This window comes from Anomalospiza imberbis, chromosome 6 (genome assembly GCF_031753505.1).
Source record: "Anomalospiza imberbis isolate Cuckoo-Finch-1a 21T00152 chromosome 6, ASM3175350v1, whole genome shotgun sequence".
Taxonomy (NCBI): domain Eukaryota; kingdom Metazoa; phylum Chordata; class Aves; order Passeriformes; family Viduidae; genus Anomalospiza; species Anomalospiza imberbis.
This window is the reverse complement of record NC_089686.1, coordinates 9,548,224-9,561,330: the sequence shown is the minus strand read 5'-3', so window position 1 is coordinate 9,561,330 and position 13,107 is coordinate 9,548,224. Positions and strand designations below refer to the sequence as shown.

At 41.4% G+C, this 13,107-nt stretch overlaps 1 protein-coding gene and 1 long non-coding RNA gene across 12 annotated transcripts in view; both read left to right on the top strand.

Moving 5' to 3' along the window:
• ASPG (asparaginase) overlaps positions 1–13,107 on the top strand; it is a 324,997-nt gene that overhangs the window by 176,476 nt on the left and 135,414 nt on the right. The window lies entirely within an intron of this gene.
• The window catches only part of LOC137475215 (uncharacterized), a 48,300-nt gene continuing 39,192 nt past the window's right edge, over positions 4,000–13,107 (top strand). For 4 of the 11 annotated variants that reach the window (XR_010999751.1, XR_010999749.1, XR_010999750.1 and 1 more), the window contains exons 1-4: positions 4,000–4,118; positions 4,241–4,428; positions 5,939–5,999; positions 7,753–7,916. This is a non-coding gene — a long non-coding RNA (uncharacterized lncRNA). Of the gene's footprint in view, positions 4,119–4,240; positions 4,429–5,183; positions 5,262–5,938; positions 6,000–7,752; positions 7,917–8,004; positions 8,739–10,171; positions 12,135–13,107 lie in introns of those variants that run through there. The other 7 variants (XR_010999752.1, XR_010999745.1, XR_010999746.1 and 4 more) reach the window with 7 other exon arrangements.

Here is a 13,107-nt window from a genome sequence, read left to right as displayed (position 1 = left end):
ATTGATCTGACCTTGTATAGGAAATACCTTTGGAGTCCTCATGTGGAGTCTCTGGGACGCAGGCACAGTGCTTCAGGGCATAGGCAGTAGAGAAATAAGCAGACATTTTAGAGTTTGGCCTTTGACTGGAAAAACTGACTTTTAAATATTGTCTCACCGAGACCTTTCCCTTTGCCTGCAACCGTGACCCTCCATTTGTCAGCACCTGGCAGAGATACACTTACACATGCTGCTTGTTTTGAAGAGTGCCACTCATTTTGTTGTATATTACCATTTAAATGAGTTACATTTGTACCTAAAGGCTTCACTCTCATGGGCCTAAGTGCTGTACAAACACCATTTTTTAGCATAAATAGACAGGGAATAAGAGGGAAGGACAAAGTGGACTACTGTGTTTGCCTTCAAACTGAGCTCATAAAAGTTCTTAAAAATACGTCTCTTCCAATGTCCTTTGCTGAATACAGAGAAAAACATTCATCTGTGGCAGCTGAAACCCTACAGACAGGCTCCAATGGGCTGACATTTTCAAACTGCTCAGTTTTCAAAGTGAAGATAATGTTACTTATGCAACAGGAAATGAGGGAGAGCTTTGATTCAGCTTTTGGGGAGAGAAGCAGAAGGAAGAAAATGTAAAGATGTATACAAATACATCCATAATGGAAGAAAATGCCAGTACATGGACTGTGCACTTTGCAAAGCTGTTCGTTCTGGCAAGCACAAGGGAGTTGAGTGTGTTGCTCCCCTGTTTATATCTTTGGTCACATTTCTGCTCAGCCTCATACCACAAATCATTTGCAAATCCCCTATGTATAGCTTTGATGTAGACATTTTCTAACACACTTGCAAACACAAGGTTTCCCTGTTTTCTCCTTTTCTCGGTTTTTAAGTGCTCAGTAGGACATTGTCAATTCTTGCTGTTTCCTCTTTGGATGCCTCACTTGGTCTCTGATCTGCTCTTTAGTATCTAAACTCTCTCTCCCTTTTCTTCCTGCTCTTCTTTATTAATAATCCTATTGTAAGTGCAGTCTACTATTAGTTGTGTAATGGTAATGAAGTTTCTCAATGGGGTTGTCCTTGATAGATGGGTGACCCAACACAAACCAAGATTTGAAATAGTATTAAAGCATTAAATTTCAATCACGTCTCACTTATGTTTCCTCCAAAATGAGAAATAGGAAATCTATCCAGATCTAGGTAAGGAAAGTCTTCCAATATACTGACACCACACTGACTAGCTTACTATAGCAACTAAAGATCCCTTTTCAGGTATGTAAATTGTAAATATAGGATTGAAATTTTTTTGTAAAATTAACCCCTCCACAATGTGGATGTGCTGTTTGAATCTCTGATGTTATAAAATCCGTTAATGTAGGTCTGTATATGTTGGGAATATGGCCAGGAATCTTGGCTCTGTGTGCACCAGGCATGCAGCTCTACAGTCCTTGTCCTCCAGGGCCTCTCCCCATTAGCAATGTTAATAATCAGGCTGGAAAGGAGCACAGCAGTCTGACAGCACTGTGTGCAAGCTAACTGGGACCCTTTGGAAACGCTAGGGCCCTGCCTCCCTCTCCCTGGCAAAAGCCTCTCTCTGCTCTTTGCATGGATGCAGCTGGTTAATAGTTTTCCAGCTGATGGCAACTGAGGGGCAAGGCTGCTGGCGGCACTTGAGGACCAATGCAAGTGTTGCATGCATTTCTAGTGGCTGCCACTCGTGTTGCTGCTTACACAAAGCCCTTGATGCTTTGCAGGGGGTGATTTGGCTGCAGCCTACCCCTACAACATGCTGCAGTAGTTCTGCTGTTTGTATGTACGTTTAAAATGTGGCAATACTTCAACAAAGCCAGCGTGGCTCTGTGTTTACAAAGGTGTTGCATCAGTCTTGCCTTTGCTGTGCTATCGTCTTATCAGAGCGAGCGAGTGATGAGTTTTGCCAGCCTGCAGCACACTGGCACGAACTCTTCTAAGGAACCTGCTGCTCCTTTGCCTTTCTGAAGTGCACCCACGTAGGCTGGGGAGGGTCAGTGCATGACTGAGCAGCTCCACTGGTTGACAGAAATATCTGTGGCAACCAGACCATAATTCAAGTTCTCCTGCTAGTTCCCAGTCTTTGAGAAGTCCCAGGGCTAGCTTAGCAATGTCACAGATGTCCCTGCCAGCATGGCAGAATGCTGTAGGCCACCTGAAACCTGCCAGTTTTTGTCATTAATACGCTGCATTTGCCATTTTATAGGTTTTAAACCATTTAATGTCAAGATGGGAGTTTTGTTAGCATTTACATGCATCAGATGATGAGCACTCCCATTGCCCAGGGGGATGCGAGACTGATGAAGAAATAACAGATTTCCCTGTACATTTGGAAAAAGGAGTGAAAAGGCTGTAGTCTTTATTTGCACGCAGAGAGGGGAGTGGTGACCATGTGGAAGGACTCAGCTTTGTACTGCAGCCAGCTAAAGTGACAACTTGACAGCCCTGGCAATGTGCTGGTGACTCACCACACCTATCAATCCAACAAGAGCTGGAGATTTGCTCTGTATAAAAAGAAACTGCTCTTTTTATTTGCTTTATGTTGAATTTTGCCTCTCTAAGATGCATGATGAACCAAAAACAGTGGTAAGATGTTTCATACCTTAGCAAACAGGTATCCATTTTGTCCAAACCTGAACTTGTCCAAAAGCTTTTGAATAGAAACAGTTTGCTTTTTATTTTGGGTGTTTCAGACATGTTCTGACTGCATCATAAAATGACAGTAGGAAAACTGCAGAACACTAGAGCAGAAGAGAACCTGTACCTATTAGTAACTCTCTCTGAGCTGATTGTTCTGCACTAGACCAGCACCATTCCCACACACCAGTAATATATTAATATTAAAACAACAGAGCTTTGTCCCATGGCTTGCACTTCAGGCTGCGCATGGTGTCTGGCAGGAGGAGCAGATTAGCACAGTTTCTTCTGGACTTAAAACTCCCTCCCACTAAAGTTGATCTCCTGACATGCTCCCAGTGACAGTCCCTGCAGACAAAAGGCAGCGTGTGCCTTGGCTAGTACAGAGCAAATTGTGTGCTGGCTGCCTGGCCAATTGCTGCCACAGGGATAGCGAGATGCCTGACTTGCCTCCCCTTGGTGGAGGAGTTAATTTCCTCCTCTATCTCACTGCCAGTTTTCATGAAACCCTGTGGGAATGTAATTATCACTGAGATTTCTGTCCTTGATCAGATTTGTTTGATGTTGGCCAACCCTTCTCCCAGTTACTGCGGAAAGGGGGAGAGTGGTGAGATGTACAGTGCTATTGAATAATAGAGCTCAGCAGTTAGATGCATTCCTATGTGCAGTATTTATCTAAATAATTTGCTTTCAGAGCTGAGCATGGCATTAGAACAGAAAAATACACAATGAAGCTACACAGTCCTGAGTGATTCAGTGACTTCTTGTCTTAAACCTGAGGTCATCTGCCTATAATGAGATCTGCCTATAATGAGATACATCTGGAATAGGGTTTTGCTGTTCTCAGTAAATAACACCTTTCTGTGCTTTATTCCCAGGAATGAATTGTAAGTAGCTGAGAAGAGAGAATATCAGTGCAGCCAGTGGTTCTGTGCTCTGTATGGTAAGAAAAGCTGAAAACAGCACTGTCCTGGCATTTGCTTACGAGGATTCCTGACAGCTCCAGATTCTGGTTACAGGTTACGCTGGCACAGGTTTACCTGAGAGCACACTCAGGTAAATGCAGTTTGTTTGAAGGTACATCAGTATTGATGAAAAGAGGGTTTGGTCCTCATTCCTTCATTCAGGAAATCACCTCTGTTTTATAAAGGATGCTCACACACTCCTTAGCTCCCTGCCATGCTTCAGGAGGCACTTCGCTAATTTACGGGCTTCGTGCACATTATTGAATGGCACCAAATTAACTGGAGGTGAAAACAATTCTAGCACATTTCTTCAGCTGCTGGCAATACATGTAACTCCATTGTCTTTAATAACAAGTGCTAATTTTACACCTGTTAAGGACTTGATAAAGAGCAGCTTGGCAGTGCTGTGCCTTCTGGGGTAGATAATGAGCCATTTTGTATCTCTCAGTCCTGGCTTTCTCACTTGCTTGTGCTGGCTAGAGTGCTATGAGGGTGAGATATGGATTTTATTTGCTGCCAAGGCTCTTATGTTATTATTCTGCCTCTCCCTTGCTGCTACTAGCCATATGGGTGACTCTTCTGGGAATGTGCAGGCGCTGTATTTTGACTTACAGCCCTGTATGAATGGTTTTCTTGACCTGTGTGATAAATCTTAATATGAGGAGAACTTCTGAAAAATGTCTTGACTTGTACATACCTTTGCCTCAAAAAGTGAAGGGAGCTTTGGAGGAGTTCTAGTGAGACTTTTTTCAAGTCAGTAATTGTATGGGCCATCTGCTGTGAGGGGGAGAGCTGAAAAATGGTAGGTATTGTCTTAAGTGTGCGTAATCCAATTTTTTTTTGTGAATGCAGCCTTTAATCACCGCTCTTGCAAAGTGAGGCATCTGCTTCTGAATTTAAGTAGCTGAGACTAATCAGACTAATTCAAGTCTTTCTGCAATAGGCCTAATTGATCAACCTAATATCTTTGCAAAAAAAAATTGTTTATTTATGTTACTCTGTACAATAACGAAGATGAATATTTTAATCACTTTGCGGGGTACTCTTGAAAGTTGATATAGAAATTTGTTTACAAAATACACCTGTTCTTATTTGTTGCTACTTCAAAGCCTGCTCTGTGCTTAAAGGGAGAAGAAAGTGCTGATGTGTGTACTTCCTACTGGAGTCCTCTTATTCTCATCATAGAGCAAAAAGTTATGTTAGTTTGAAATACAACTTAGCCTGAAGTGTGTGTGAAATATTCTAATGCAAATTGCTAATTTGAACTGAAGCATTTAGTCTGAGAAGTTTTCAGTTAAGCCTTTTCTCATGTATGTCAAGCCTTGTGGCATGCATTGTGTGTTTTGCAAATATTAAAGCAAGCTGTTATTAGAAGACTGCTATTGAGGGTAAACTGAGGAAAAGCAAAGGCACACGAGTTAGCAAGGCAAGTATGTCTTGGCTCCTTGTTCCTCACTCTGGCTGTTGGAAGATACACCACATCCCACAGCTTCCAATCTAATATTGCCTGGACCTGCCCAAAAGTTTTTGAATCAAATACAGCAATGTTATTTACAGGACAAAAATGCGCTTCTGAGAAAAGGGTGCTTATCACTATAACACTAAAAAATCTGAATTCTCCTCAACTTGCCTCGGGTTCTGAGGCAAGTTGATATTTTTTACAATTGGATATTGTCACATTCCTGAAGAAAGCTGATGTGGACAAAATGATTAATTTTATTATACATATAGACACACATTCAGGCAGAAAATTGTGGTAGCAACAACATTGCATTGCTCTGCTTTGTGATCTTGTTAAAATAAGGTGTTTTATTTGCTGGTGTTGAAAGCTAGGACAGACACCACCTTCCCCCCCCCCTTATAGCTTCAGACAAATCTTGACATTTCACACAGACCTCAACCCTGGGCAGATTATTAACCCTTGAGTGAAGTCTAATGCATAGTGAAAGTTATTCATATACCTAAGTCTTTATCTTAATTATTGTTTGCCTGCTGTATTAGGGAATGGCTTAATATGCCAAGTGCAGAAAGCATTTCAATTCAGCAAGTACCCATGGCACCAGAACTTCTTTTGAAGGTAGAGAGAATAGTTCTCCTCCCACTGTCCTTGTGATGGTAACACAAAAAGAGAGGAAGCCATAGTATTGAACATGGCAATGAAATAATTCCTATTGGTTTGTAAGGCTGTAGTGGACAATAATCAAGGGAAATTGCAGGAGTAAGCCAGTGAGAGTTAACTTAGAAAAAATCTGGTGTTATACAATGTCAGAAACATATCAGAGCTTCCAGCTCACTTAGTTAATGTTTTGCAGAGTGTTCTCATGTGTGGTGCTGATCTGAACTAAGATCTAGTCCATGTAAGCCTTTCATAATGTAAATAAACCAACATCCTCCAAAGAATATGTAAGCATAGATAATCATCTGGGCCCAATATGTCACGGACATTTGTTACAAGTTTTCTCATACTTTCCCCTCCTATCTTTTACAAAAACAGCCTAATAACATTTGTTATTGTTCAGATGTATCTGAAATGTTTCTTAACTCCTGGAAGTTGTAGCATAAACGTTTTTACTAAATGATGTTACTTGACCACTATTTTTGACTTCTTTTCTTTGATGTAGCCAGGAAGTACATTGCTGTCCCTGCAGTGGTAGGAAGGGATACCTTGGTCTCACAGATGTTGCACAGCCCGAGATGTGTTTCATAACTTTGAGAAATTAAGTCCTGGGACAGTCTTGGTCATAGTCATGGTGCTTTCATGTGGTTTGCTATTCTATTGGTGGTGTTGTTGGAAGTCTATTACATTGTAATGCTGAAAGGAATTTTTGCCCTCAAGTGTCTCATCTATTAGTAGTGATCCAGTTCTGTTCAACATCTTATCGATATTCAGGGTGAGAGGATCCAGGGCCTCCTCAGTCAGCTTGTTGATGACACCAAGTTGGGTGGGAGTGTTGATCTGCTGGAGGGTAGGGAGGCTCTGCAGAGGGTTCTGGACAGGCTGGGTTGATGGGCTCAAGGCCAGATGTGTGAGGTGCCAGGTCCTGTCTTTGGGTCACAATAACCCCCTGCAGTGCTACAGCCTGGGGACAGAGTGGCTGGAAAATGGCACAGTGGCAAAGCATCTACGGTGCTGTTGACATGAGCCAGCAGTGTGTGCAAGTGGCCAAAAAGGCCAGTGGCATCCTGGCCTGTAATAGGAAGAGTGTGGCCACAGGACCAGGTCACTGTCCCCCTGTACTCAGTACTGGTGAGGCCACACCCCAAGTTCTGTGTCCAGTTCTGGGCCCCTTATTTCAGTGAAGACATTGAGGTGCTGGAACAAGCCCAGAGAAGGACAGTGGAGCTGGACAAGGGTCTGGAGCTGGGGTTGTTTAGCCTGGAAAGGAGGCTCAGGGAGGACCTTATCGCCCTCTACAACTGCCTGAAAGGAGGGTGTAGCAAGGTGGCCTCTTCTCCCAGCCAACAAGCAATAGAATGAGAGGAAACTGCCACAAGTTATGCCAGGGAAGGTTTAGATTGGGTATTAGGAAAAATTTCTTCATGGAAAGGCTTGTCAAGCACTGAAACAAGCTACTGAGGGACATGGTGGAATAAGCACCCCTGGAGGTATTTAGATGTGTGGATGTTGTGCTTAAGGACATGGCTTGGAAATGTTGGATAATGGTTGGACTGAATGATTTTAAAGGTCTTTTCCCAACTAAATGATTTTATGACCTAGAGAAATATGTCAAATGAAATGTCTATAGTGTTGTTACCAGAGACTGCTTGGGCACTGGGCTGGAGCTGGAACCAATGATACTGATGGATCCCTTCCCACTCAGCATATTCTATGATTCCAGGGGATGTTTAAGCCAGGGGGCTCCTTATGAGCTGAGAGGCTCAGAGGGGCTTTTCTGAAAAACACAGGGCCTGAGCAGCTAGTGAGGTGGATTTTTTTTTTTTTTCCATATGTGGTGGCAGAAAGGTAAGGAAACTGTTTTGAAAGTGAAGGAAATGGGAGAATTCGGAGAGATACTGTGAGAAAGGTGAACAGGCAGGAGTGTACCAAAGCTGTTACTGTCAAGTAGTGGGGTTGCATAGATAGCAACTAATGGGAGCAACTATCTGTCTTGCTATTTGGTTGCAGTCTCTACCATGATAGAATTAAAAAAAAATTAACTGGAGTGTGGCTATGGACTGGATTCTTTAATATGCGAGAAGACTCTGCCCAGCCTCAGTCTGATGTTACCAACCTTTCTAAAGACAAGATCATTGTATTCTACCCATCTCAGCAGTCTGCAATAGCAGAAGGTAAGAAGGTGTTTTCACTCTGAATAAATGATGTGGTTTGAAAGTCAGCTCTGACTAAACTTACAATTTCCTATCTTCTAGTGTGCAGCCACTTCCTGCAAAGAAACAGCATTTGAGAGACAAAGGCTATGAGACTTCTTAGCAAGAACATGCAATGTAGTCCTCTTCTACTTTAATACTTGTTTGATAATATTTCAAGGTCCAGTTCTGAACTCTGACTCAGAACTGCCAAGATTGGAGTAATGCTGGTGTTCTGAGAATAGAAGCAGTTTTATACTTAAGTCTTTTCCTCCAGGCATTTTTACCATCTCCCTTAAAGTGATTTAAGGTCGCTATGTGTCTCTAGAATAAGTGATCTTCAATTTAACATGAAGTTTAGTTTTGATTTTTGTAAAATAAGTTTGCTTGCATAGTTCATTCAGTCTTATTCATCTGCAAACACCTGAAGTGATATAACTTTACAAGAAAAATGATCTATTTACTCTGTATCCTGTGTTGTTGAGGGATGTGATTAATTTAAGGGTCTTTCTCTCCCTGCACCACACTTCAAGCTCAGGTCTACCTGAATAAAGCCTAACAAATTTGAAAGTAGCATTTCAAACCCTGCTCTACTAAATTCCTTTTCAAGGAAGCTCTAGTCTGAGCATTGCTTCATTGCTTCAGGTACTGTCTGTAAGAGTTCATGAGGTTCTTATTGCATATAATTTTGCTCATGAATCATAAATTCAAACCCTGGCATTTAGGGTGTTGCAAACAAAACCTACACACCTGCAGGTGGTGTGCATAGTGGTTTAAAAGAGGCTGCATAATCCATTCACTTTTGTCCACATCTTGCAATTTTCCTTGCTGGTTAAATCCATTCTCCATTCTAGTAGTTCAAGTCTACAAAGGCTAGGGTAGTTCGTGTGTGCTTAAAGCCAAGATTGCTTCTTTCACATTCTATCCAGGTTAATCCTTTTCAGCCAAATTTGTTAGCTGAGGCATTTAGAATCCTTCCCTTATAGAGCACAATTTGATTCTGCAAATGTCTTTGTAGGGATTCTGACATATGAGTATCTGGTTAAGGGATAAAGGGAAATGAAGATGTCCTTAAAACTGTTTTAGGTATTCTTCATGTTGGAATAATTTTGGTGCTGAAAAGCTTTGAGAGCATTAGACCAAAGGGAAGAACTGGGATATGAGGACCCACAATTATGGTTGTTTTGTTGGTTTGTGGTTTTTTTTTTTTTTTTTTTTTGAACACAGATGCTTTCTGAGATCTCCCATTATGGGAGAAATGTGGATACTTAGGCTGAATCCTTATTGAAGGTAAAGCAGTGTGGTTTTACTGAAGTTAGACTGATACTGCTTCTATATGAGCTGTCTTTTAACTTGAAGTCTTTTCCATCAGTTTGCAAAGCAAAACAAGTGTTCTTTCTTCTAAAAGACCTTGTGTTCTCTGTGGAGCTTCAGTGCTGAGCAAAGAGAAGTCTTTCAATTTAAATAACTATAATTTATATTGATGATAATATGCTGAATTCTGTAACCCCTTCCATCTCTCAGAAGGATCTTAATACATCCTTGAGTTTTGGGACACTGTTTTATCTGGATGTAGTAGATGGATGTAGATGTCATGGGGTCTTTAATTTTGACTGTTTAGATTCATTCCCCTTCTTTCTGATTAATTTCTCTATGGGGTGTCTGCCTTTTACATCACAACAAATGGAGTGCCGGGGGGAGGGAGATGTAATGTTTTATTGGCAGCCTCTGTTTGGTGTAACTGTGCTAGTCCTGTGAACTAAATATGCTATCAAATGTAATTCCCCTGGGAAGAACAGACTTAGTGTTACTGGGAGAGCTGCAGAAGAACATATACAGGAAAGCCTGAAAAGCCAAATCTTCCCTATACCTTTTTTCTAAGTCTCATCCAGGGGTCTTTTCTGTTAATCTTAAATTTTTTCTTGTAGAGAAGGAAAGGTATTTCAATGTCTGGTATGTATTTGACAGCTGATTGAATGAAAAGGTTGAAGCTAATGTGTTATATATACTGCAGCAGCCCTGGGAAGGTATCAAAGACAGGCTGAAACCAAAACAGTGCATTAGGAGCCCACATGCATGAGGTGTGTTCTCTATTTAGCAAGTTTTTTGAATAAGTCTATTGATAGCACAGAACTGAAGGAATTGTGGAGTCAAAGCCAAGATCCCTCTGTTATGTCTCTGCTTTCGCATCTTTAATTCAATAAGGCTAAATAAGATCCATATTGCTGCTTCTGTAGATTCTTTCCTCCATTAGTGTGAGGTGGGGTGGTGGCACTGCTGCTGAAGCACACGGGAATGAGCATTTATCCTAAAGCTTCTCCCTGCTGGAAGAGTTAAGCTGAGTCCCACCAGCATTTACAAGTCTTCCTGCAGAGCCTTCTGTGTATTTCCTTGTGTGTCCCAATGCCTCTGCTGCCAAGAGGCAGCTGCACACTCACCAAGGGGTGTAGGACAGTCCACATGGCACTGATAGGCACAAGCAGCAAGTCATGATGTGAATTTGCAGTGCACTAGCACAAACTTGCCCACATTCATGGGACTCCCAAACTGCCTTGATGTGAGTTCATTTTCTACTTTGAAAGGATAGGTGGAATGAGCTGCTTTGTGTACCTGCACTGGGGGTGGTGTGTAATCTCCTTGGATTAACCTGTGCTTTAGCTCCTATTGTCTAGGACTAAGCAGTTGGCAATTAAAAGAGGAATTTTTTTCCCCTTCTTACATATGAAAAACAACATTACTGCACAAACAGTACTGGCTTGGCTCTGTGTGGCTGAGTTTCTTTGAGGCTTTCTATATTTATCTAACTCCTGTTTAATTAGTTTCACCCACTTGTACTAAGGATGAACCTGGAGATATTTGGAAGCATGCCAGACACAAAACAAAAGGTGTATGGGAAAGAAGTGACTTCAGATCTCCCAAGTATCAATCTGGTGCTTTGCTATTAAACTGCCTTCCTTTTCTTTGCTATAAAGAACACTTTGAATCTGCCACAGACTATTTAGGGATCTGAGGGCAAGACACTTGGTTTCTCAATCTCTGTTTACTTCTGTTACAGTAATAGTAACTGGAATATTATGAAGGTTGTGGTGATTAATAAGCATCCTTGAGAAACCCAGTTGCAATATAGCATAGCAATTATGTAATAATGGTATCTCTACTGATCAAAAGGTGATAAATTTTAATGTGTTATAACTAGACTCTAAATTTTTGTAGCCAGTACCAACAGAGTTCATTCCCCAGAAACTTTCCTGCTCTATAAGCCAACAGCTTGGATGCTACAGTGACAAGCCAAATTTATATTAACTAGAAGTATAGTCAAGAACTTAACACATCCCTAGTCATGTGTAAAGAAGTGTTTTTAAAAGAAGGTAACATTCTATGAAGAGCTAGGAGTTTTTCTCATTTCCAGTTAGAAGAAGGGGAAAGTCATGCATACAACTACAACTTCCAATTGAAATTTTGAAATTTAGGTTCTGCATGTGATGTTGGAGCTAAGCAAGTGACCTTTTGATGCATGCCTACCTCTCATGACAAATGTTCTAGTAAACACCCTACCCTGCTTCAATCAGTGATTTAACACCGTGGCTTCCACTGATCTCTGCTTTCCTGAACCACCTGCTGTGATGGTATTGTGGCCCCTAGGGAAACAATTCACTGACAGTAGAGTTCTCTCACAAAAAGGCCTGGTTCTTGAGTGGCATTTTGCTGGGATTGTTATGGCACTCTGCAGAAGAGCTGCTGTAATGCAGAGGCATCTGTGGTCCCTGACACTTCCACTCTGTTTTTTGCACTGTATCTGGTTTTCATTCTTGTAATTTTTGTCTGCACTCACTGTCTCAGCCTTTAAAGCAATAAGCCAAGAAAAACTTGGGAAGAATAGTTCTTTTCTCTCACATACTGGGATTTCTTTCTCAGTGGATGCTGTTTCTTAGGCCCTCATAGATCCACTCAGGTGTTCACAGAACCCACTTCTGATTTATTGTTTATGTTCCTCTTGCAAAGGAAGAGGGGACTTCTGATGCTTGATTTCTAATATCTTTAGAGTTCAAGAAATGAGTGCACCTTCTCCTGGAACCAAACTGCTGTTTTGTTGTCTTGGGGGATAAATCAACTGATCTTCTCAGTAGCTTTGCCTGTGGCAAAAGGTTGGGCATAAATCTAGAGTCAAGTTTAGTGACTGTGCTTTGCAATAGCACCTCCTGACACACCTTGCACCAAGGGAGTGCTGGTTTCACATGGAATGTCCACCCAGTTTGGGGGAATTGGACCCTTAGTTCTTGCACATCCACCCTTAAAGCCACAAGACCATGCACTGCTTTTATCCCCTGTTGTGACAATGTAAGGCACACAAATCAGCAGGTTTATGCAGTGGGGATTTGCAGTGGTGACCTGTTTGAGTGGGTCATTAATTGTTCTGTGATGGTGACCTCTGCTGCCATTCACCTCTATGGTACCTGAAAACAGCTGAAAAAGTGGGCACTCACTACGGGCCAAAACACCAGCCACTTAATATGTGTGGTTTTCCTGCTCAAACACATTTCAACAAGTATTTCTTAATGAAAGACTGATGATGCCCACTAGACCTTCTGTGCTACCTCACTGGGGTAATTTTGACTGAAAATAAGGCAGGTTGTGACTGGAGAGTGGACACAATACATGCTTTATTTAAGAAAAAAGTCAAACCACAAAGAAAAAACCCACTACATTGTTTGTGTATGTGTGTTCTTTTTCTTGATGCCCAAATTAGTATTCAGAAATGTGTATAATTTAGTAAGAAATGAAATAAAACTCTCCTGACTTGTGAAGGTTTCTGATGACAGGCAGAAAGGTTAAAGCTGGTAAACTTTTTTTTAAAAGCCTGCTCCCAGATCACAAGCCTCTGAAAATAAGTGTTGGGTGCTTAGAGGAGCTTTATGAGCATGCTTTTGTTAAATAGCTGCTCTGATCTTGCTTATTCAGTCTTTAAATTAATGTGTAAAGGATGCCCATAAGCAACCAGCAGCTGAATTGAGTGTGATTAGATGGATTATTACTATTACTCAGCCCAACAAGTTGCTATATGTTTTGTGTACTCAACCAAATTTTGCTGTGCAGGCAAGTGGAATGATATGCACATGGGCTATCATAAAATCCCTCAAAATATACCAGGCTTAGACAAACAGATTTATGGAGT